The sequence below is a fragment of the Lissotriton vulgaris genome, chromosome 2_1 (assembly GCF_964263255.1).
Source record: "Lissotriton vulgaris chromosome 2_1, aLisVul1.2, whole genome shotgun sequence".
In the NCBI taxonomy this organism is placed as follows: Eukaryota; Metazoa; Chordata; class Amphibia; order Caudata; family Salamandridae; genus Lissotriton; species Lissotriton vulgaris.
The window spans coordinates 840293781-840317850 of record NC_141687.1 but is presented as its reverse complement, the minus strand read 5'-3'; the positions used below and the strand labels follow the sequence as shown (position 1 = coordinate 840317850).

The following is a 24070-nucleotide window of genomic DNA, read 5'->3' as shown; positions in this document are numbered from 1 at the left end:
ATGTTATCATATTTCATAATATTTGCATTTGATAATGTACTGATTTGTATTAGGCAAGCTTCTAGATAGAGGGGCACAAAACGATGGTTTAGAATGCTACTGGTTTAGGCTATTTCCAAGCATTTTTCTCACCATCTTTTGTGTATTTCGCTTTATTTGCGTAAAACCACTATTAAATGTAATACATATATGTTTACTAATAAGTCACATAAAAATGTTGTTGGGCTTTCAGTCCCATAGCTAATTCAATATGTTGTATGCAGTGGTGGTATGCAGAATTTCTACAGCGAAAGCACTGCTACGTTGGTACAGCACCTTACCTCGCATGTGCGCTGCACCTTTTTTCCCAGAATGTGAGCTTACGTAAATGACAAGTGTTTCCTCCCGACAGCGATGAGCAATTATACTTATACCTTTGAGCAGTGAATGCGCAAGATCACACGTCCAAGATGGCCGCTGGTTCTGTCACTCTTTTGTCCTTTTACTATTTTCATGGCTCATCCCACCCCTGTCTGAGTTAACAACGCCGCCTGGGTGTCCACTCAGGCTAGGCCCCTCCTATTTGGAATTTGAGCCGGGAGCTTGTTACCGCACCACACTGGTTCCCAGGCGAGTATGTGTGGAGGCTGTGATGTCACTGCTTAAGCTCCGCCCCTGATGTAGGGCTGGCGGCGTTGATCACACACAGCAGAAAGAAGCTAGAGGGAAGTCAGCCAGCAGCTGAGGCGGTGCACTCATCCACGCGCACCGCTAGCCCGGAGAACCCACTGCCAGCCACACAGTGTAGCCGTAGCAGGGCTGCACCGCTGGAGCCACAGTGCATGTGCAGAGGGGGGTGACCCGCTGCTCTCAGTGCCAGCAGCAGCACCTGGGACATGATTGGCAGCGCCGCAGGCAGGAGTTATCAACGGGAAAGCCTCGACACAGTCACCGTGGAGGGAGAGCAGCGCAGCCCCCGACACCCTCCCACTGCACAGGCCTCTGGATGTGGCTGTAATCTAAGAAGAGCTGGAGCAGCTTGGGAGTAACCCGGTAAGCACAGAAACCTCAACTGGACGCGCGCTTCAATGCACCGTTCATTCTCACCGCAACCATACCTAAGCCATACGCTCCAAGCCAGTGTCAGCGGTTACTTTAGTGTTACAGTGTATTGGTCTCGCTCTCTCTTGTTTCTCCCCTTGCGGCAGTTATTTCCCATTGTTACCTAGTTTGTATTTCTATTGGTTCCTGTTTATTCTACTTATTACGTGTTAAATGGCTGCAGGTTCAATTGCCATGCCCGTAATTCGAGGGCTGCTAGTTTTCTGTCACGACTTTTCTCCAAAGTTCAATTGGTAGTATTAAGTATTCACTTTCTGGCCCATAGCTCCACATATTTCTTTTGCCTTTTCCACTTCACTCGGAGGTGGCCAGCGGGCTTTTAATAACGACGTCTTGCTTTGTACATAATTTGTTCATTCAGCTTATGGTGTTACGTCAGTGGCGAGGTGTTTGTAAATACCGTTTATGCTCTTCGATAGCGCTTAGGTGCACCACTCCATCCTTGTGGCACTTCCCATAAGACTATGTGCCCACACTCTAAAAGCACCTTTGCATTTTATGAATTACTGGAAGGTGTAGGGAGGTTTGGGGTAGGAAAATGCGGTGGGGGTGGCACAGCACGCGACTCGAAAACCCGGCTCTGCTGTGCATGCACATTCAATGTTCTGCTGTGATAGTTTGTCGTCGAGCCTACATTATATTTCAGTTGCGCCTCGTGATGTTCGACCCATCTGGACCACGCAGCCTGAACACCTGTATAATGTGCGCTTGATTGCAAACGAAAGGACATTCTTACGTCCATTTGTAATAGTGACTGATGGCTAATAACCACCAGGCTCTACTATGCTGCCCGTTCTCCGCTGGTGTTAAACACTGCAAACTGCACTTGCTCTCAAGACAAGTTCAGTGTTTGCTCTTGCATCTCTGTGCATTCTACAGACTCTTATGAAACCTCATGGTGTGCGGTTTTTCACCCACCTCTCCAACTAGGGTACGATTCCTTGCCTCGACTCTTTCTGCATAATGTAAACTTTGTTAGTCCAATGTGTTGGCGTAGTAGCATCGCAGTTGGTTCTAATACAAATATGTAAATTGATCCCTGGCCAATTGTGCACGTGTATCTTGGGTGCAGAGCCCTCACTCTCCTGGGGTTTGGCGCTACTGCACTTGCTGCACAATTGACAGATACGCCCCGTTTCTAGGACCCCCTGGTAAGGCATCTATCTCTCCATGTTCCGAAGCCACCCCTGTGCTGAAATACACTCGCCTCCTATATGTGCCTGAACCCAGGTACCTGTTGTCTCATAGTGCTTACTACCCCAGACAAGGCGTCGAAGCACTGCATCAATCAATCAGGATTTGTAGAGCACGGCTGCTTCGCCCGTGAGGGCCTCGAGGCGCTGTGGGATCATGCTGCTTGTTCCCATATTGGTTGAATATCCATGTCTTAAGATCCTTCCTGAATTGCTGGAGCGATGGTGAGGCTCTGAGGTGCAGAGGGCGGTGCTTCCAGGTCTTGGCCGCCAGCTGGGAGAAGGGGCGACTGACTGTACGCCATAGCCACCTCTTAAAAGCCTCAGTTCTACGGAATATTGATCTTTATTTTTTACTACAGAAAAGTTCTCCTTAACAGAATCCTGTGTCTGTTCGGACTAGCGCAGCATCAAACATGTCTGCCTCCTGTTCTGATATAAATGTCCGCACAGTGCTCGGGCCACCAGGAGAAAGCCCTTGGGAAAGGAATGCAGATTAACCTTTCTTTATAAGGCTCTCTTCCACTTCCTCGGAAGTGTGGGTTGTAAACACCAGGCTGAATCACCGGCCTGGCCCGGCTTGAGGCCGCATAACGGAGCGCCTGAACCCAGCGTGTCCTGTTCACAGGAAAAGGCGAAGCTCCTTGCTACATATTTTTACATGTAAGCTCCGTGCACCTTTTTGATGAAAATAATCTGTAAACTACTTGTACAAACAGCGCCAGCAGTGCGGCAGCGCTTGAGGGGGCGTACCTGATGCAAGGATGTATGTACGGAAATCGCCCACAGGCCTTCAGAATGGACCCTTTTGGAGCGGGCTGTAACTTTTAATGTTCATCTGTCGTTAAACACAAACTCCTTTCAGAGCATGAAGTGGGCGTGGTCTATTGGGAACAGCGTTCCTAATGTTTTGTAATTTTATTAAAATAGTTCCCATACCTCTTTGTCAAAGAATAAACTTTTTATTGCATGGGCGACGACAACGACCTTTATTTGCCTCCGGTTGAAGGAAAAGTATGGGGTCTCCAGCAATGTGAAGATTGCTTAACTTGGATTTGTTTTTCTTTTAGGTTATGCTTTTTTGTTTGAGATGCTGATACCTCTAGGAAGGGCCAACAATTTAGTTACAGTATAGTTTGCTCTTTTTAATTGTCTGATCCTGTCCACACAGTCAGTGGCCTCGCTCCCATTCTTGTGCTCAGGATCACAGTTCCCCTATTGGTGTATGCAGTTCGACCACTGGCTAAATTAATTTCAGTTTTAATAGACTTGCTTATTTACGGCAGGTGATTCAGTTTGTAGCGTGAATTCTACTTGGAAGGGATGTAGCTGATCCTCTCCTATCCTTGGGGATTCCAGGGGTTCAACTCTTCTCTCCCACTTTAGTATCAACCCTCAACTATCCTCGCTCAAGCGCAAACATGCTCGCTGTTCTCTTCCGCATATGACAACCTTTGCATCAGTTTCAGAGACGACACAAACCCCTTCCTAATCATTGATGGACAGCTGGCTGACCCAGGGTTATCTTTAAGTCGCAACTGACGAAGAATAAAGAAATTATGCTTTTGCTGGGAGCATCTGGTGTAGTTTTGTGTTTGCACACCCTTGCTCCAAGTTCATATACCCTCTATTCTGAGTCCAAAGGCCGGAGATCCCTCTGGGGAATTTTTGAGGGCTAATCCTATAAATATGCACTTAAGTCACGTTTCTCCTCAGTAGAAGTGCAACTATTATTGAATTAAAAACAAACTATTATAGTGGTAAAATTTGCAAGCAAAAAAGTATCACTAAATAATTCTGCTGCTCATTCAGATTTACCAACTCGTTATTTGCTTCGGCAAAATAATAGTTTAATATTTTTTCTCTCCATGGGCATCCATAGAATTGGTTTTTTAAGGGGGCGCCGATAAAACAAGCAGGACGGGCTATTATGAAGATTCCACACGCACTCTCTCTCTTGCACACATTGGATGAAGTTGAACTGCTGTTCAAGCTGCAGTTCTTAATTACAATTATAAATAGCATTCCCTTGCAGTAGAGGAGGTGCTGGGCTACGCCTTATTGAGGGCGAGTGAGCAGATGGACTGATACTGAAGCGCCTGCGGAGTGCTATGAAAGTTATGGGAGAGGGACTTCAAACAGTCTGTTGTGCAATCTGAAAAATTCCTAGCATTGCTTTCCTCTACGAGTAGATTTACGGTGTCTTCGATCATGCTCCACATGTGGTAACAAAAAAATCACAAAGCCTACACTCACCTGTGACTGTGTCTGTTAACAGCCAAGCTGTGCACTTATCTTTTTGTCTCTGTGAAGACATGTAACGTTGGGAGTAGTATGGTTGCTTTCACTGAGGTGTTACACCTCTCCTGAAATCAGTCACTGTGCTAAGTCAGGGTAAGAGGGTGATTTCAACAGGCAGATAGAGCACCCTGCCATTTCCTAAATTGTATTTTTTTTTATTTTGGAAAACCTCTTGTCTGCTAGCTTTTGATATGTGAATTTAGGTGATACAGTGCACCTAAAGGAATAAAAATTGTGTGTGATCCTTTGGGTTAAACAGGACAGAGAATAAGACTCGCGTCCAGTGGCTGAATTACACCGCTTGTAACCAGGGAACCGGTGTTCAATCTGGGCTTTCCTGCTTGAACAAATTACTTTGCCGTTCTGCCTTTTCCTTGATTATTGCATCCGAGAGCTCATTGAAATAATTTGGCTCAGGGTGTGTGCTGTACAAGCGTCTCTCATGTTGATGCTTTAATAGACTTTGATGTTGCTTCATCTCTAATAATAATGTAGGTGAAATGTAAGTGGGTACATGACAGCCGACTTGCCTCTTGGTTCACTAATGCTATTGTAGCTAGGCGGCTTAATAATGTTTCTTCGTTCCTGCATAGATATTACCCATTTTTTTAACCGCCAGTCAGTGATTTATTCAATTGGATTAAAGTGGTACACTTCCGCAGGGTAAGACATGCACATTTAAATTAGGAGCGGTCTTCATCCTCTTTTACAAGACGTTTGTTGGCCAGTTTTAAGGCTAAACACAGTGCTTGGATCTAAAAAGACAACCAGAACCTTTCTATGGGTTCGCTTTCCCTTGTACCTGGTTCAAATAGGTCAGTGGGCTGCAGAGACAGTAGGGAGATTGGTCACAGCTGGAAATCCAGCTGAACTCATGGGTCCTGCTTTGGGCTCGGATGGCTCACCTCCTCCATGCTGCCTCATGGCGAACTGACTGCGCAATAGCAATGTGGAGAAGTGTTTCTCAATGGTTAGTGGCAGACCCTGATGAAGAGGTCTGGGCCGGGACCAGGGTTCAATTCCCGCCTCGGCGTGTCTTGGGCTCAATTTCCTCAGACCTGATAATTGTGCCTCTGTGCCTACTCTAATCATGGGTCCCACGCTGCAACTCTGGGCAATAGCTTGCTTAATCTCCACAACGAACCCAACCGCGCTGGGATGCTTGGCTTCACCTTGGGGGTGCCCAGGAATGGACATTTCACAGGGATAAGCCAGCAAGGGTTCCACAGCGGTATGCGTTGCAGCGCCGGGACATCCCAGTTGGGGTATTAGTGCGCTTTACAAGTACAAATTACATTACATTACAATGGGGCCATGGCCAAGATATCCTAATTCCTATACGTCTTTGCGGGGCTGCTCTGTGTGCTGCAGTACAGGAACACTGTCACACACGAGGTGGGCATATGAAAAATCCAGGGACTGCTGTCCCCAGCCCTCGTGGAATTGGGTCAAGAATCCTTGGTGGCGAAGGCACATTGGCGCAAGGCCACCAACAACAATTTTGCAGTTAGCTGCATACTCCCTCTGTATGTTTAAATTCAGCGTGCAGGTTACTCTCTCACAATGAAAGTCCATAACTGCTCTGTGAAATAAGCCGGCCTCCTGCCATCCTCCAACTCTCATCAAAACAGAACGAATCCATTCGCTAGTACAAAAAATTCAAATGAACCCACGCTGACCTCTGAGCTATTTTGGTTTCCACGCATTGCGTGCATTATTCAATGGTCAAGCTGGGTCAGTGGGGTGCGTGGGGACAGGTGCGGCACATGACAGGGCTGCGACAACGGACCCACCTACCTTTAACTCCCCAAACCCTGCATCCCTACACTGGTACATTTAAATATGTAGTGAGGAGAGCACAGTTTAAAAAGGAGGTGGTCATAAGATTTAACCACTGAGGCACACACTGCATAGACATTCTTCCCCTGATTTTGATTAAAAAATAAGCCTGAGCTCTAGTGTTAATGTGTTTCTTATTTCCAGGTAGCAATGTCACAATTGTATTGCAGACAATATATATCTTCTTGGCAAAAATTACTTGTGTGCCCTAAGCTTCACAGATTATTTTTTTTTAAACTAGATTTGAGAAGTTTCATTCAAGAAATATGTATGCGAGTGATAGCTTGGTATTCAGGCAGTTGGCTAATTGCACCCTTGATGTAGTCACTAGAAAAATGGAGCAGGAAAATTGGATTTGCTTTTTTAATATCAAAGGTAATTTCAGCAGCCCCCAAAGTTTTGTTGCTGGTGCCCAATCAAGAGTCCGTTCGACCCTGGGGCCTCTCTCCCGAGCGAACGCCTCTTGATTGAATAAAGGTAATTTGTCATGGCGTTAGCATATGCATTTTTACACACTAAACTACAAAGGTAGAGTTTAAAAAAACCAAGGCAGTTTCTACTGCTTTCGTTTTGAAAACATACTGTTAAAATTAAATAACCAGTTCAGTAGATGTCTAAAAGCCATTTTCTTGGCTGCTTGATGAAGTAGCAGACAGAAATACCAACTTAATAGGAATTTGCACCTTTGTTTAAATGTAACTCAAAAACACATTGCTCACCTCCAGATAGAGCAAAGTCTATTTAGTAATAAACGCATGCCCATGACAGCCTATCACATCTACGTTATGAAGCCCTTCATGTTCGAAGGGTTCTGGTTCTTTGTTCCCCATTTCCACACTTCCCCATTTCATCACAAAGAGTAAGTCTCTGCAATAGGTTTCAAATCTCCATTTATCCACCCCAACACCTTTCTGCGCCCAAACAAACCCATTTGTCTTCGTACGGTGGACGTTATGGTGCTGGTTGCTAGGCTTCCGCGCCGGAATCTTTTGTCCCAGCCAATTTTCCCCATAATACTCAACTGTGATCTCAGTGTGTAAAACAGGGCTCTTCTGAGCTCGTTTTTCGGAGCCGGCATTACTGATGTTTTCCTCTGCTGTTTGCTTTTTATGCTGGTGCCTTTTCCTCGGATGTTTGCTTTTTATGCTTGTGCCTTTTTAAGCTCGTTCTTGAAAACAAACCTTTATAACTAGCGCCACCCAGGACGGAAAAAAATCCATGGTGATTTGGTTTGAGGCGTGTAATGCATGAACCTCCGAGAAATGTAAACTACAAGAGACAATGCGCTTTGTTTGAGATTCCACACAATCTATTCCAGACCTCGCATCGTACAATACACATGTTGACCGAGTTCCTGTCTTTGTCAGGGTAACACTTGTTCATGGGCTTGTTATATAAAAGTGAGAGAGGACTCCACGCAGCTTCCATTTTAAGCATACAATTCTAAGCATTCCAAGTGAAACGCATACATCTGTCAATGACTGGTAGATACATTTATTTTATTTATTAAAAGGAAACTACCCAAAGTTGCTCTTTACGTTTTACATAGTTTATGAGCCTCTCTAAACTTGCCGTTTGCTTTCAAGTGTGTCTGCTGTTGTCAGAAGTTGGCAACCATTTTTGTTACCTCGAATAGTCCATATTTCTCTTAGTGTTATCTAAACTTCATTGGGCCTCTCAATCTGTAAAGGAACAGAAGCACAATATTCCTTCTATTTGAGAGCCGATCTAATTTCTCCTCCACAAAAATGTGCTTTTGCAGATAAAATGAGTGCTACTCAAAATGTACTGAATTTGTGCCCCAGCGACCCTGTCTGTTTATAGTTTTTATGGGGGGATTTTCTGATGGGCTTCTCCAGATTTGTCTGCTTTTGAAAAACCTCCATTAAAAGATTGTCTGCTTGTTTGACACTTTTATCTCCATGGAAACTTAGAGCATCCACTGAAGTTACAGATTTACCATCGACTATGCCAGCCAGAGCAATCTTACTCGTGGGAGTCTGTGCTAATTGGAGAATATGCTGCAACAAGTGCCGTGGAATAGGACAGTAATTCTAGTCTCTTGCTAAGACAATGGTACAGGTTTTGTGCCCTCAGGACTCTGCCTCCGATGCGTGAAGACAGCACTGTATATCGGCACCCACGCCTACCCATATGTGTGTGTGTAGGCCCTTTGCTGTGGTGAAGACCCATTTGTCAAACTGATCCGGATTTTAGGAACAGGTTAGGGAGGCGATGGAAGGCACACATCTGCTGGTTTAATGTCAGCACAAAAGGGCAGAGTGTTGGGTCTAGAGAGAAAGAAAAAGACTTGCTTCCCTGCCTGCTCTCCAGTGTCAGATATAAAAAAAAAACACATCATATGTTGTGTGTGTTTTTAATTTGTAAATATTTATCAAGGGTCTCGTGCAGTTGGGGATTTCGCATAAAGACATTGAGTTCCAGTGCAGCTGAAGATCTCTGTATAGCACTGGCCTGCCACAATGGTCTCCAGGTTTACCTTAACTTGATCTGTATTATTATTCCCATGTGTCTTTTATGCTGGCCTCACTGATGGATCTTAAGTACCCCAATGCATTTTGGTCGGCTTTTTTTTTTTTCTTATCAGGAAAAATGGGAGCTACCGTACCTAGAATTTTTCTAAGCTTTCGACTACTCCTGGTCGCATTTTTCATTATAAAATCATGTTTTCGGTCTGGTTGGACAGCATAGACGTCTGTATAACTTACTGATAACAATTCTTCGAATTATCATGGTGAGGGCCTTCGCTCCTTCAACCGAAGAATTTTCACCTCATGCGAGTGGATGTTTGGTGTATTGCTTCACCACCTAAGGAGTGCGTGCATTGCAATCCCTGCTTGACTGTTGCACATTTCAAGTACACTCACTCTTCACATGTTGTATTCTTTATCTCATCAATGCATTCTACCCAGAAAGCAATTGTTTTATGTGTTTTTTTTTTTTACTATAGCAGGCATTATTTATTATTTTAGTCTGAGGTAATAATGACAAGTCGGATTTACTGGATTAGCCGTCTTCCGTTTGAAATAATTATCGTTACGCTATCTCTTTTTCCTGCCAATCTTACTGGGAGACTATGAAAACATTCCTTCAGCCAGGGGCGTAGTTACTATTGGTGCAGCAGGTTGAGTGGCACCAGGGCTCAGGAAGGTAAGTGTCCCATAAGACCCTTATGGCTGCATTTTCCTACTCAGTCAGGATTCCCAGGGCCCATTTTCCTTGCCTGCATTATGGCTCATGTCACCCTTGCTATTCTACTGCATCCATATATCCAGTCACCCCTTTCCGTGCATACACTTTCGAATATTATCCTTGAGCTGCCTCTCTACTGCTCCATCTGTGTTCTAAAGTTTTAGAACAGCACATGTTACACCAAAGCCTTGTCTTTGTAGTGCGTTAGGGTTTTTTGCAGACTACTGTCTGGTATTGTAGGTTTACCAAACGGCATGTTTTAGGGAGGATGGGAGCTGCAGCTATGGAACAAGCGTGTTGAAGGTTTGATGAGTGGCTTGACCACTGTAAGCAAATTGGCTGGAGCACTTGCTAGGGTTATGTCGTCAATATTCTTGTATAATACCCAAACACTGGTGGGGCGAGTGATTTCTTCTTACCAGAAGTTATGGTGTTTTTGTAGTTAGTTGCCGGTGTCCTTTATCGTGCCAGGGCTGTCATGCCACAAGACGTTGTCTTTCACACCCAGTTACATTTAAGCATTTCATGTTCTGGATTTTTTCAAAAATGAGTGAAAAGAAGAAGAAATTTCAGTTGTTTCGTGAAAACTGATAATGACAGGAAGATTGTCCGTTCTTACTTCAACTTGACGCTGTGATTCAGGCGTCGCCAACCTTTTCTGCAAAAGTACATAACATACCTGTAATGCCCCTGGCCTGGCACCAAGCTAATATTAGTAATAAGTCTCCCCAAACAGCACATGAGTTCTGAAAATACACACATTTTCATCTTGAAAGCACACCTTTCAAACTTGGTTTACATATATTAATTAAATTATTAGGCTGGGCTGCGTAGAGAAGAGATGCTTATGTGTAGCTGGAGAGCTAACAGTTGCTCACAAGCTACTCATTTGAGAACCATGCTGTAGATTTCCTATGTAGTTTATATGTTGAGACCAGGCAGGGCATGCCCTGTCTCTTCAAGACGTTCTGTTTTCACTCTGGGCTTACAGCCCTCCTTTGCCTTTTTAGATCTCGCCTGGTGTTAGCAGCGTGCATTCGCTGCTCTCGCCATGCGAGGGCTTCTTAAAATCAATACGGTTCCAGAAGTTCGCTATGTGCTTCGCTCGTGTTTCCCAATTGGTGCACGTCATTTTAGGTCACCTATTATGCTAAACATGGTGTTATTATTGCTCCGGAGGCTTATTAGTCCCTCCTGGTTACCACCCTGTCCACGTTTTTTCCACGCCCACCTGGACTGGATGCTTTACTGGGGGCATGACACTCTCCTCTTCATTACTCGGTGTATGCACTTTTTGGGGGGAGAAAGCATGATGTAAAGAAGCGTCTGCCGTTCCGCAGTGGCGACAGCGCTGTTCACCAGACTCCGTTAATCAAAGTGTTTTTAAAAAAGCCTGCGAACTTGAAATTCCTCCTCTGCAATAGACAAAGATTTAGAAGAATGAAGCTCATACAACGTGAGGAAGAAGGTGTCAAATGCTATTAAACAGAATTATTTCACCACCAACCATGCAGTTTTGGGTTTGGAAAGTCTCGATCTAAACAATTTTGATCATTTCTGGCTGAAAGCATATCTTTTAACGCCGCTCTCGGTCGCACTAGATCAAGCCATTTCATAGTGAGGTCATCCTCGGCTGTCGGCCATTTCACATTACGCTGGTTGAGGTCTTTCAGCAGGACAGACAGCTGGTTCAGGGTAACCCTAGCAAGATGGCCGAAGGACTGAGCATTACAAGCTGGCTGTGTTTTGCAGGTGTTTATCCATAGTTGATGACTACACAATATGGTGCAAATTCCGATGCAAATGGTGCAGACAGACTATTTGTGCACCAGGTAGAGTTTGAAATTGTCTCGCTTCGTGCAGGAACCCTTTTTAGTGGGCCTGCAAATCTGAACCGGGTGCAAATTATGCGCCTGCTAATGTGCTGCTCCTTGTGCTAACACAGATTAGAGTGCTCACAATTTAAACCTGCACAATATGGAACATCCATCTAAAGGCCCTTGTAGTAATATTACCAAAGTTTCCTGAAAGATGGTTCAAATTATTGGCATTAATAAGTGGTCGAACAATTTCTTTCTCCTATCAGAGAGGAAAATTTAGTACCTTCTAAAATAACAAAATATTGCTTTTTATTAGGTGCACTCATTACATGAAGAGCTTCTGAGAGGGCAGGAAGTCTGAAAACTACAAAAGCGTGGTGTTATAGCGAATGGAAAATATACCTCTAGTTTTTATTGCTTAGGAAGTTTGCACTTTTGCATTTGTATCTGTTTCGTTAAAACCTAGGGTAAATTACCTTCAACAACTTATTAAGTGTATAATGAATAATTCAATTACATTTAACGCGTGACATCCTTAGAGTTTTAAAAAAAATAAAACTAGGAAAAGGTTTGGCACATCATCATTAGTTGATTGGAACACATGTTTCATGGAATCCACACCACTGGTGATTGTTGTTATGGCCCTTATATATAGGGCCATATAGTGAAAGGAAAGGCACAGATTCTTTGTGTATCCTACCAGCCTGATGAAGGTTTTCACCTCTGGCAATGTTAACCGTCTATGTTGCTATACCTTTTTGGGTGCCTTAGGTTGTCATTAGTTGCTAGGTAGCCAGCGTTTGTGTACCATCTTAACGTTTTTACATAGGAAGGTGTTGATTTGTCAAGCTCTTAGTTTGCACTTCAAAGTTTCTGAATTAGTATCTTTTTAGGGTTTGATGTCATCTATAATGTTGACGATCCATTATCTGTCTATACCTGCATATTGATTCTACGCAGCTGCATCCCACGCAACTCCACTCAACTCCACCCTGCACTACACCACTCCATGCAACCGTATCACTCTACCCTACGCCACTCTACCCTACGCCACTCTACCCTACGCCACTCTACCCAACGCCACTCTACCCCATAACACTACACTCCATTTTAGAACACTTCACTCCGAGCTCCTTTACACTAATAACTTTTAGCCATACTGTATAGTAGCTACACTAGAATACAACATGGTTAAAGCATATTGGCAAAACCATAGGTGTGACCTATTGGCTATGCCAATGCTTGTTGTTAATTATATAAGGAACAAAGTACCCCTGCCATACATTATAAGAGTATTGCAAGTCACAAAGGAGTTCCATAACCACTTAGAGGAATGAGGTCAAAAGCAGAGTACCTTTAAACGGTTATGAAACTCAGAGGTGACTTGCAATATCCTTATCCTGTATGCCAGGGGGTACTTTATCCCATATAATACATGATCACACCATCACCTCTCCCACAAGCCACTTAAAACCTTGGTGCGTAGCTCTTTCATATGAAAGAGCAAGCCTATTTGCAAACATGAAGAATACAAATAAAACCTCTAGTGCAAAATTAAACGCATCAAATACCTGCAAGTTATTTGTTGTAAACTGATATTAAAAAGAGTTCAATACAAGTCAGTTTTGTTTTAATTTAAACAAAGGTTCACTAGCTTGAATGTGTAGAAACATGCAGACAGATTCTAGCTTTTCTCTGTCTAAACAGTGCAAATATAAGCATGGTCTCTCTGCGTGTCATTGCAAGCTAAAACATGAAATAACAGAAAGAAAAGCAATGTTCATTTAAAAAACTGCGTTAATTATGCACTGCAACCTGACCTTACACCTCGGCTGCTGGCAGCAGACATTGTGACGTCATAGCTCAACTGTAATAACTTATAATAATGGAGTTCAGCTGCCTTCAGACTTGGTGCGCCCAAATTCGCCGATTGTAAAGAAATTGGAGACTGACAATTTTACAAGTATTACAGAATCCCATGTATTATAAGGAAATTATTGTGAGAAGATTCCATTGGGTTTTTTTCTAAGAAAATTTGACGATACAAATGTCTTGAGTGATGAGAATGAAAGTTCTTGTGTGAATGGATTGGGTTGATTCCATTGATTCGACTCTACGGGCATCGCTAAGTATTGTGGTATCAAATGACCATTAGTGCTTCTGTATCCCAGGCACTAGACACAGGATCGCAAGTAGTGGTGTGCAAGGCCATGTATTTCTGTTCCTGTGAAGTAACCACACTCCTTGCAAAGAACTACGAGTCCTTCCTGTCGTTTTTACAAGGATAGTTTTCATCTGAAAATCTGCACTTTTGCAAACTTTGTAATTTTTTTTTTTATCCAAGTGTTATTTGGATGGAGTCACTCAAGAGGAAAAGCTAAGCAAGATGAGCACTCTGTACAAAATGCTCACGAGCTACAGGCATAGTATGGATGCTGAATACTCACAATTAATGCACTTGCCTACAAAATGCTTGCAGGTTACTTGAGCAAAGCTGGACTGCTCCGGGAAAAATTGGTAATGGTTTAGGAAAGAAAAGTGTGTGCTTTCTCTAGGCAAGCCCACAAGACTGCAGTCCCTTAAAACCACTAATCAAAAGCTTTATCACGATCTCCTAAAATAAAACAAAATAAAAGAAAGCAAAACTTGGAAAAATTGGGCTCGGAATTTAATGTAAGAAATAAAACGAGAGGGGTGGATTTGTTCCAAGAAAAACTGAGCCGCTCTCTATAAAAAACGTTTACTGCTCTTGAAAGAAATTGTTTGAAACGGTTCCCACATGTTCCAGGTGAACGTGCCAGTGGTAATTCATTCACTTGGCTCTTCAGCCACTGGAGGTATGCAGAGAGGTTGGACCGAAATTCTTCGCGCTCCTGCTAGATGGACCTAGCAGACTTCCGACCTTCACACGTGTGTGAAGGAGACGCGTCGCTTCCTGGCCGAGGAGTATCCTGCTGTCAGCAAGTGTTCAAAAGACACACTATTGATGGACGGATGATGAACAAATCAAAGCATTCACCCCTCAGCCAAGAGATCTGGGTTAAATCCACCATTCTTTTGCTCACCATGCGACCCCATTTTAGACCTGGCCATATGCAAATCAGTCTTGACCCTGTGCCTCATGGGAACAGTCTAGCCTGAACTGCCAAGCAAGGTCCTACCTGGGCTGGAAACAAGAATCCTAGGACCAGTTTCGGGGTTTCACCTCATCAGCCAGGATAGCTTGAATTCAGTGCCACAGTGAGCCCGGGACCCAAGTCTGGGCATACCCGGCACACTTAGGGCGAGGAAGTAAAAGACACGCAATTGAAGGACGGAATGCAAAACAAAACATTCACCCCCAGTTAAGAGATCTGGGTTAAATCCATCATTCTTAGGTCCAGATCTCTGTACTGGGGTGAATGTGACATTGTTCTGCATTCTGTCCATCAATTGTTCATTTTGCATTTGTCACCCCGAGTGGGATGGGTATGCCCAGACGTGGGTCCCGTGCTATCCATGCCACTGGAGTCGAGCTATCCTGGTTGATGAGGGGTGTAACCCCTAAACTGATCCTAGATGCTTGTTTCCAGTCCAGGGAGGACCTGGCCTGACAGTTTGGGCTGGGCTGTTCCCATTGGGCGCAGGGTCAAGACTGATTTGCATATGGCTGGGTCCAAACTGGAATGGCATAGGGAGCAAAAACGATGGATTTAGACCAAGATCCCTCTACTGGGGTGAATGTATGACCTTGTTCTGCATGCTGTCCATCAATAGTTCTTTGTGCAAGTGTTCAGCAGGTCCCTTGAGCTGGGCCAGATGTGCTGAAGGCAGCAGCCCCACTTTGGGACATGCAGGGAGGTGCAGACATTTCCGGACGGGATGACGCTCGGTCAGAGCTACAAGCCAAACACTGGGAGGAGATCTTGTTTCTGAGCTCTTTGTAAGCTGGCCAGATTGGTCGCCGCTCCCCCCTTGTCAGAGCAGTTGCAGTCTGTTTTTGGACATGCCCCCTACTTGGACTGGTACGAGCTTCAGTGGGTGAAGATTACTGGCACTGTAGTGACCAATTTGGCTTTTTGCAAAGGCCGTCCCAAAAAGGGGCCTCGAGGGCCAGTGCCATAACCGATGCCGAACCCTGGAAGAATCTGGTTCTGGGTGCCCTAAAGCGCCCAGATGCAGTATTGTGGTAGCCCAGCCCCCCCACGTGTGCCAGAGAGGCGCCAGCCCCCCCCCCCCCCCCCTCCGGCTAAGAGTGGTCGCTGCTTCCCCTATTCTGTGTTGTTGCAGTCTGTTTTTGAACATGCAACCTGCTAGAACTGGTACGAGCTTTAGTGGGTGAAGATTACGGGCACTGTAGTGACCAATCTGCTTGGCGATCCCTCTTCCAGCCTTGTATTCCAGAGTTCACAAAGAGAGCATCCATAATGGTCCAAGGATGCAGCTGAGGATTTCAGCCTAGAGGGTGCCACGCCCCTTCTCACCCCGTGTATCTGCCCGATAATGCTGCATAGCCAGTGCGCTCTGGCTCTTTGCAGGGCGGACCGGGAACAGAATCCGGTCCTGGTAACCTGCTCAGCTGCCTCCCCTCTCTTCCCCCCCCCCCCATCCCCCCCCACCCCCCAACTGGGTGTGGGGGGTGTAGCCCAGTAGTTTGCGATGGCCGGTTTTGGCCGATTTTGTTACAGGTGGCAATATTGCCGACCCCTGGTAACAAAAATAGCCCCCCAGGGGCCAAAAAGCCGCCCCCACCCTAGCAAACTTCCAGGAAACACCCGGTGCCTGCTATGGCTAGTCCGGCCCCGGTGCTTTGTGTTAGCAGAAAGTCCCCACAGGTCTCAAATTAAAGACCCAGGGACAGGCCAGACGCACCATGGCTGGTGCAGGGGCACCTGGGAGAATTGGGGCAGCCGCACGGGCCCCAACGAATGTTATCCTACTGAGGGTTTTAGCATCGTCGTTATGCAGAGCTCCTATTCCAGCTCGCCCCTCACTCTGTCCAGACCCCCCCCCCCCCCCCCCCACCTGCCCACAGGCCCTGCTAGAGAATACAGGAAAAACACTAGTCAAAATTTGGCAAGAGAAGCTGCTCTCTCGTGGCTGTTGCATGCCCCGTCCCCGATTGCCTGACTCATGCAGCTCTCCATGACAAGCTGGCTCTGTCTTCTACCCCGGGGTGGGCACTTTCCCGGGGAAGAAGGGGACTGACCTCCATTACTTACCACCGCCACAGACGGAGGGGGGGGGGTGGGGGTGCTGCCGTTCCCTCTCATGGCAAGAAATACACCAGCACCTTCAGCAAATGTCACCAAATTCTGATTGAATGGTTACTGTCCATTATTGACAGCATTGTTCTGTGTCTGGCGGGTGGACGTTTTGGCCAGCTTCCCAAAGGGCTTACGGTTGGGTTGAGCTGGGTATTATTATACATGCCAGCATTTTAGAAGAGAAAAGGGAGTGATTAAAAAAAAAAAAAAAAAAAATTGGAGGGAATGTATTTCCTCTTTCGACTTCTATTGAAGGAGAGACAATTTCGGGCTATATACAGCCAAAATAATGTCTTTTTTTTTTTTGTTTTACATTTAAAAATCAAGTCTCGCGCCTGAATTGGGTCTAATTGCATGTATGTATTCTGTTCCCGTTGTTTATTTAAGGTCCATTAGTGGCTATTTATAGTGTTGGCGAGTTGCCTGTAGTTAGTATATCCACGCAGACTGTTTTTTTTTTTTTTTTACCAGCGATCAAAGCGCAGTACCACCTCCTGCCTACAGTTTCTTGTTCTGCTTCATGTCTTCATCCTGGCTGTGGAGCGTGGACCAAGTACTGCCTATGGCAGCCAGTGTCCTTCCACTTGCTGCATACTTAATTCTTCTTTTTTTTTTTTTTTTTTTTTTTTTTTTTTTTACTACTTTCCATCATCCGCATTCTGTTCACTGCTTTTCAGTCCCTACAACTGCCTCACTTCCGTCACTGCATGCCCCTTCCCAGTTTGTTGCTGGCTTGTCACTCCCACCAGCTCGCTCCCATCACTACGAGTCCCTTCCCCAACCCATCACTTGTTGCCTCCATCATAGCTTATTTTATATGACGTGAAATCGACTGGAAGAACTTCGAGTGCTTTACGTGAGTGCCAGTTACATTGCACAAGGACACATTCATTTTTACAGGCACAGGGAGATTAAGTCATTTTCCCAGAATCACAGCATCTTGAGACGGTGGGGAGATTCAAAACTGGAACCCCAGCTCCAAAGTCAGCAGCTCTGGCTGTAATGCCACAGCCTCGCCATACTCTGTGTTCCAGCTAGCTACTCTTTGACATGCTGATAACTGCAATAAGCATTTGTTCAAGACTATAAACTTCATATTAATTTTAGGGAATATATAACAATTTTAACTTGTTTGCTTGTGCATAGCTTGAAGTAAAAAAATTAAGATGCTGTATGACCACATCGTTTTTTTTTTTTTTTTACTTTAAGCTATATAGCTCAGCAGCTAGTACCCCTGTGAACATTAAAAAAAGAAATTGACAAAGCCAAGATACCGCTCATAGGTGGAACCCATTGGTTTTGCCAATGCTTGTTTAGTGTTACGATATCCCAGCCTTTGACAGAAAGCACCTTGAATATGTATATCATTATTTTAAACTTTCATTACGCACAGTATAAGAGAGGCTGAAATCTGAGTGACGTGCATTTTTTATAAATGTTCATTAAAAGCACGCACTCGATAGTTCAAGTCTCCTTATAATAAATACCTCCCAACAAGAATACTCTTTGAAGTTGCTCCAGAAATTAAAGCCAGTACTGGCGTTCAAGCAGCCTTTACATTTGCAGATTAACCTAATGTGCACATTTACATTTCTTTCATGCAGCAGATACCCTGACAAGAAGGCCTGTTTCTTGTTCAGCTCTCTGTCCCCCCCCCCCCCCCCCCTCCCCCCTTCACCCTTCTGCATCACAGCACCGGAGACCATCTCCCCTCCACTTCAGCTGAGGCATCGCACATGTCCTACTTAACCATTCAGGGGCAGTTGCCTTTTAACAAAGTAGGCGAACTGTTTTTTGTCAATTTAAAAACATTTGGGCAGGTCTTGCCCCTCAGTTCCTGCCCACTATGAACTCTGGATTTCACAAACCAGAGTCTGAACTTTAGCTCCTGATTCGGATTCGCCTAAACAGCGCACATGCACTTTTAAGTTTAAAACTAGCTTTGAGCCCGCCCTTTACTTATCATTGGTTAGCTCCGACATCCCTCACGTTTTCTTGCTTCTTATTTGTCAGGGCTTCCTCCTGGGGCTTCATGTGTTTCCCTGCTGCGAGGAATGGACCAAGTATAGCTTCCTGTCTGCAGCCAGTGTCCTTCCACTTGCCGCGAGATGCTGCAGTTACTGCTGTGCAATATGGCTTAAAGAGAGAAAAAAAGTGATATGATGCAGTCTGCGCTGGCTGTGTCCTAGCGTGTTTTTTTTTTTTTGTTTGTTTTAACCATAAGCCTTTATGCACAGCAGCCCACACTGCTATGCAGCATGTCTACAAAGCATTGGCAAAGCCAACGAATATCTCATAGGCAAAACCTATTGGCTTTGTCAATGCTTGTTTCTGTCAAGTGATCTTTCAGTGCTTTAGTACTGTGTGATACTCTGGGTTTTTAAGCCTGGGGGCCTGTATTGAAAAATCTCTGGATTTCCGGAGGATCTCTCAGTAGTTGTGGTAATTTTTGACTGGATGGAACATGTTACATGCTATGAGTTTGTCTGAAGTGATTGTTTGTTTATTAGTGGCTGAACTAAGATGATGTTACAGGTATGAAGGAGGAAAGCCTGGAGGAATTTTTTGTTTACTTTGCTGTTCTTTGCGGGTGGCTGGCACCCCCTGCTTCTACATATAGGATTGACTGTTCAAATTACAATAGTGTTATTGCGTAGTGTTGTGTGCATTGCAGGTTGCATATTCCATCTCCAGTCAAACTTCATTCTTAATGTGTTGTTTTTGTAATAGTTGAGTGAATATTTGTTGAATGGTATCATGTTTACTGTTGTAGGTCATGACAGTAAACATTGCTTCAGAAGTGGACATGGGGAGCATATTTATTTACAAATGTACAAGCTATGGAGATTTGAGCGTGAAATATTAAATGTGAAGCCGAACAAATACAAAGCAGGATTTCCACTTCACCAGCATTTCCACGTCACCAGCTTGCAAAACACATTTGTATTTCAAATAGCTTTGTCCTTCTGTCTGCGGGAATAAACCTGATTTGCCTGTGCTGCAACAACATTCTGCACCGTGGTAATTTCATGACACGGATGTTTTCAACCTGATGATTTAGTGCCCCACCACCGTGCCCACATCATCAGTATTACGTCGTCCCCAGGTAATAATAAGGGCACGTTGACCTGGCAGTCAATACGTGGTGAAAAATCTGTTCCTCTGACAGCGGTGTATAGTTTATGCCAGAGAAAGAGACCATATACTATTTTCGGACATGGGCGGTGACATACAGGGGAGTAGAAGCCTCGGCCACACTATTAGAGCAAAGGTTCCACTTAGGAATGCTCCTTGGGCTATGGAGGTTTGCAAGTTAGAGACTCTTGCTGCCCTGCCGCTTTCTATGTTGGGATAAATGACCTGGACATTATTCAATACTGCTGGGGCCATTTGAGTTTGGACATCAGACACTAAATATTTTCATTGTGTGCATGTACACTGGGATTGTCTACATTCTCAGTGTCTGTCATTTAATTTAATGTATGTGATATGTTGTGGGCAGCGTATTGAAAAAACAAAAAAAGTTATGAATTGGTGTATTGGATACAAATGCTTGATATAGAACAATCAATGATTCGATCAACCCGGAATTGTCTTTGTGTCATATGTGGGTTTTTGATTGATCATTGATCTAAGTTGTTGATTAATCCCTGTAAAATAGGCATTGCATTTGTTTTCAGGGGTTGTAAAATAGAGGTCTCGAATCAATAGGAGACTCCCCTTCCAAAAAGGGATCATTGTGTGACCCTTTTATACTGATGTTGATTGCTCAACTATCGGCAATTCTTCTGTAAGAATTAAGGTACACAACTGTAGCCTATAGATTTAAAAATATATTGTCACCAAAGAAAAGGTACCTTCATGTTAGCTGTATGACTCAATATAGTCGCTTGAAATTGTCGGGCTTGTCTGTCCTCAAGTCACAGATTCACTTGGTGTTTCGTCTCCAATTTAAACTAGATATATCTTGCCTCTAGGGCCCTTGTTTGGAAACTGCCACCTTGCTTGGTTTATCGTACAAAATGGAGTCAGGATTTCTCCTATCTCTAGATCAAAAAAGTTAACCAATGCATCCCTTCACAAGCTTTTTCAGTTGCGGCTTTGTGTTTTTGGACCACCCTTCTTTCCCTTAAGATCACTTTATAGTCACTCTAATGAATTGTAGGAAGGGACTCGTTTTTGAACTTGGAAGTTGTGTGAAGTGTTTTGTTTTGTTCTTTTCTTAAGTGTTCTGCAAGGTTGTTTTATCTAAAACCGTAAATGGCAAAGAAATTAAAAGTGTAGAAAAGTAAAGATAAATAAAGATGTTAGTCAGATGTTTTTTCAATAAACACTTAAAATTGATTGCCCCAAACAGTTTTGTCTGTGTTATTAAGCTGGGAGCCTGCCAGTCAGTGCCAGTTCTGATTTGAAGTTGCAGCCGCTTACGGTTATCGGTACCAAACAAACACTTGTTGTTAGAGGTCAGGATGAATGTTGACCCTAAAATCTGGTTACTGGTAGGGACCAACGTGGGCAACGGGAATGCCAAAAGACTGTTTGATCAGTCATGAACACAGGATTTAGTGGCTCAGAGGCCAGCTTCGCTGTTTGCACAAACTGTGTCTCTTGTGGGACACTAGATTTAATGCTGAAGTTGCTCTTTAGATTGGGACCACCCAAATGCTTCCTAAACATTATAGGAGAATGGCGAGTACAAACAGCTATTTATTTACCTTCTTAAATTGGAGGCTCTATCCCTTCTCTGGGTCTTGTTCTACTTCAAGGATTTGATGACGGAGTGAACTTCGATGAGGCATTCAAGACTGGTCCCACGGTCAGCAGGTGTTAACCTGTGGTTCCTGGACCCCTGGGTGCTCTGTATCGCTACTCTGGGAGAGTTGGAGGGGTTGGAGACTGTTTTGAAAATAAAAGAATTTTAGGACTTTAATAAAGTATTTACCCTTTAAAAAAATTTGAACTTGAAAATATGAAAACGCTCTTCAAATGTGAGGAATTTCAAACTGAAAGTAAATTTGTTATCCATAGCTTGATTTGTGGAAGCAGCATGGGTATAGTAGTGTAGGCGATTGATGGCTTCAACTGAAGCACTGATATGTGCCAACAAAAAGATGATGCATTAGGAGCAAAAAAACTAAGTGATTTGCTTGAGTCTTGAATATTGCTTTCGTTTAGAAATAAAGCCACATTTTGAAACTCTCCAACCTTCCCTGGAGCTGTGGGTTCTACTGCAGCCAGCTCTGTTCCCTCCAATCTGCTGCAGCTCTCTCCTCTGGCCTGCATTGTGGAGTTACACCCTCACTCTCCTTCACCCCCTCCCACCCCTCGGCTGTTAAGTGTCCACCGCCAGGGTACTCCTGCTCCTTCTCATCAAAGCAGGTCTCCTGCCTAGCTTCAAGCATTTTCCATCAACCAGATCTTGTTACTTGACCAATAACTTCTTTCACAGTCCTGCCATGAGAAGAGTGGGCTAGGCTGCACTATGGGTTCCGAACAAACTAGCGTGAACAAGACTATCCAAGGTCACTGTGGGACTTTTACACCCGAGGCACCACCCCTGTGCCAGTAGGCGAGGCAGTTCAGCAAGTGAAGCGCCCACCTTGCTTGAAGCTGGTGCACAATCTGGAGGCCTGGAGTTCAAATCCGGTCACGGTTGGCACTCGCCTTTCATCCATTGGAGTTTGAGGAAAGTGGTACCTGTGAGTATTGGGTATTAATGAGAACTACTAGTATTATAAAGTGTTCTATGCACAGGTTTGGATAAAGGTGCTGTGTACCACGTTGATGGTAAACTCATAATAGCAACAGAAACTTCGTCTATGGGACTCTGTGGTGTTATTTAAGGAAGTCATATGGGAACAATATCAACAATCCCTCTCATCCTTCCTCCTTCTTCGTAATGCAGTGACGGGTACACTCTGTGCATCCAGAGGCCACATAAAGGGGGGCTGTTCACTCCACCCTGCCCCACCCAACCCATCCCGCCCATTCCACCTAGCCCATATGTCCTCTCCTACATTGCACATTGGTAACCTATATCCGGTGCATTTCAGAGGGTACCGTTGGTGCATACATGAACACAACATAATTCCCTTATGTTCTTCCTTCTCCATTATTGGCATTTACCCATCTGTGCTGTTCTACTAGCCATATTTGGGGTGCACCATTAACCAGCATGGGCAAAGCCAATAGCTCTCGCTTATGCAAAACCTATTGGCTTTCCCAAGGTCTTTTAATAATGTTCTTGCACACCACGGCTAAAAGTTTGTGGTGAAGAGTGGATTGGCATTGCGCGGAGGGGCATTGTTTGGGGTAACAATCTGTGGAATGGCATGGAGTGGAGAGGGCGGTATGTGGAGTGGTGTGGAGCGGCTTTTTGTGGTATGGAAAATTGACACTGAAGTGCCCTGTAGCACTTCAAACCTCGTATGGGCAAGTAAGTGCTATATTAATACAGGTTTTATTGACTTATTATCCCGACCTATCTATGTAAACATCTGAAGCTTTTCATGCGATGCAGGAGCTTGTTGGTATGTACAACACTTATGCTGGAACTGATTTGTTTACGAATATACGTGTTTCAGAGCAGGAGGGGCTAGTAGGCAAAGGAGTGACCTATATCGTACGGGAGATGGAGGCAGTGGGAAAAAAATTGTTCCTGAATTGCATACAGTGCAATCAGAAAACTGATACTATTTAAAATGAGCCCATCTGTGCTTGGTTTATGCTCCACTGAAAGAAAAGGAAGTGATGTCCAGCATGCACTGGCCCAGAGGAGGTAGAATGGAGGATTGTCAATGAAGCCAATGGGTGGTAAGCAATGGGCAGTGCCCACACCTCTAAACCATACAACTCGCACGCACACTGCATGCAAGACCTAAAAACTGTCTCAACAACCTTTCATTGCCCATCCCTCCTTCCTAGTAGTTCAGTTGCTTATTCTGGCCAAGGAAAGTCTGCTAAAATTACCAGGTGTTGCATCCTAAAGCAAGCCATGTGTTGGCGTGATTAGCCTGACAGCCTAAGTGCCGACCGGATGTGGGCGTGGTCCACGCAGGCCAGTGCCAATTCGCATAATTGCCTGCTGGTAACAAATGTGCCCTCCTAACAGTGAGCGAGACCTGCGAACTGTGCTTTTGTTATGCTAAACATAACGCTGCCCTTGTCCTGTCGCACATCTGCCCACTCCTTTGCGCCACATCCGGTGTAACACCTCTAGCGGTCTTGTTTTGAAAGTTGAACATGAGGTGTGTGTATCGTGCGTGCTTTACATCTGGCTGCTGTGTGGCCTCAGCAGGAGTCAGTCTCTGACGGGACTAGTCTGGGAGGTGAAAGTAGCCCGGTCAAATATTCTTAC

The 24070-nt window shown here is 44.6% G+C and overlaps 1 protein-coding gene across 1 annotated transcript in view; it reads left to right on the top strand.

Moving 5' to 3' along the window:
- Positions 1-670: 670 nt before the first annotated feature.
- SH3BP4 (SH3 domain binding protein 4) overlaps positions 671-24070 on the top strand; it is a 134709-nt gene continuing 111309 nt past the window's right edge. Inside the window, exon 1 of the mRNA XM_086956287.1 lies at positions 671-1032. The gene's annotated coding sequence lies outside the window, so the exon portion shown is untranslated. The remainder of the gene's footprint in view (positions 1033-24070) is intronic.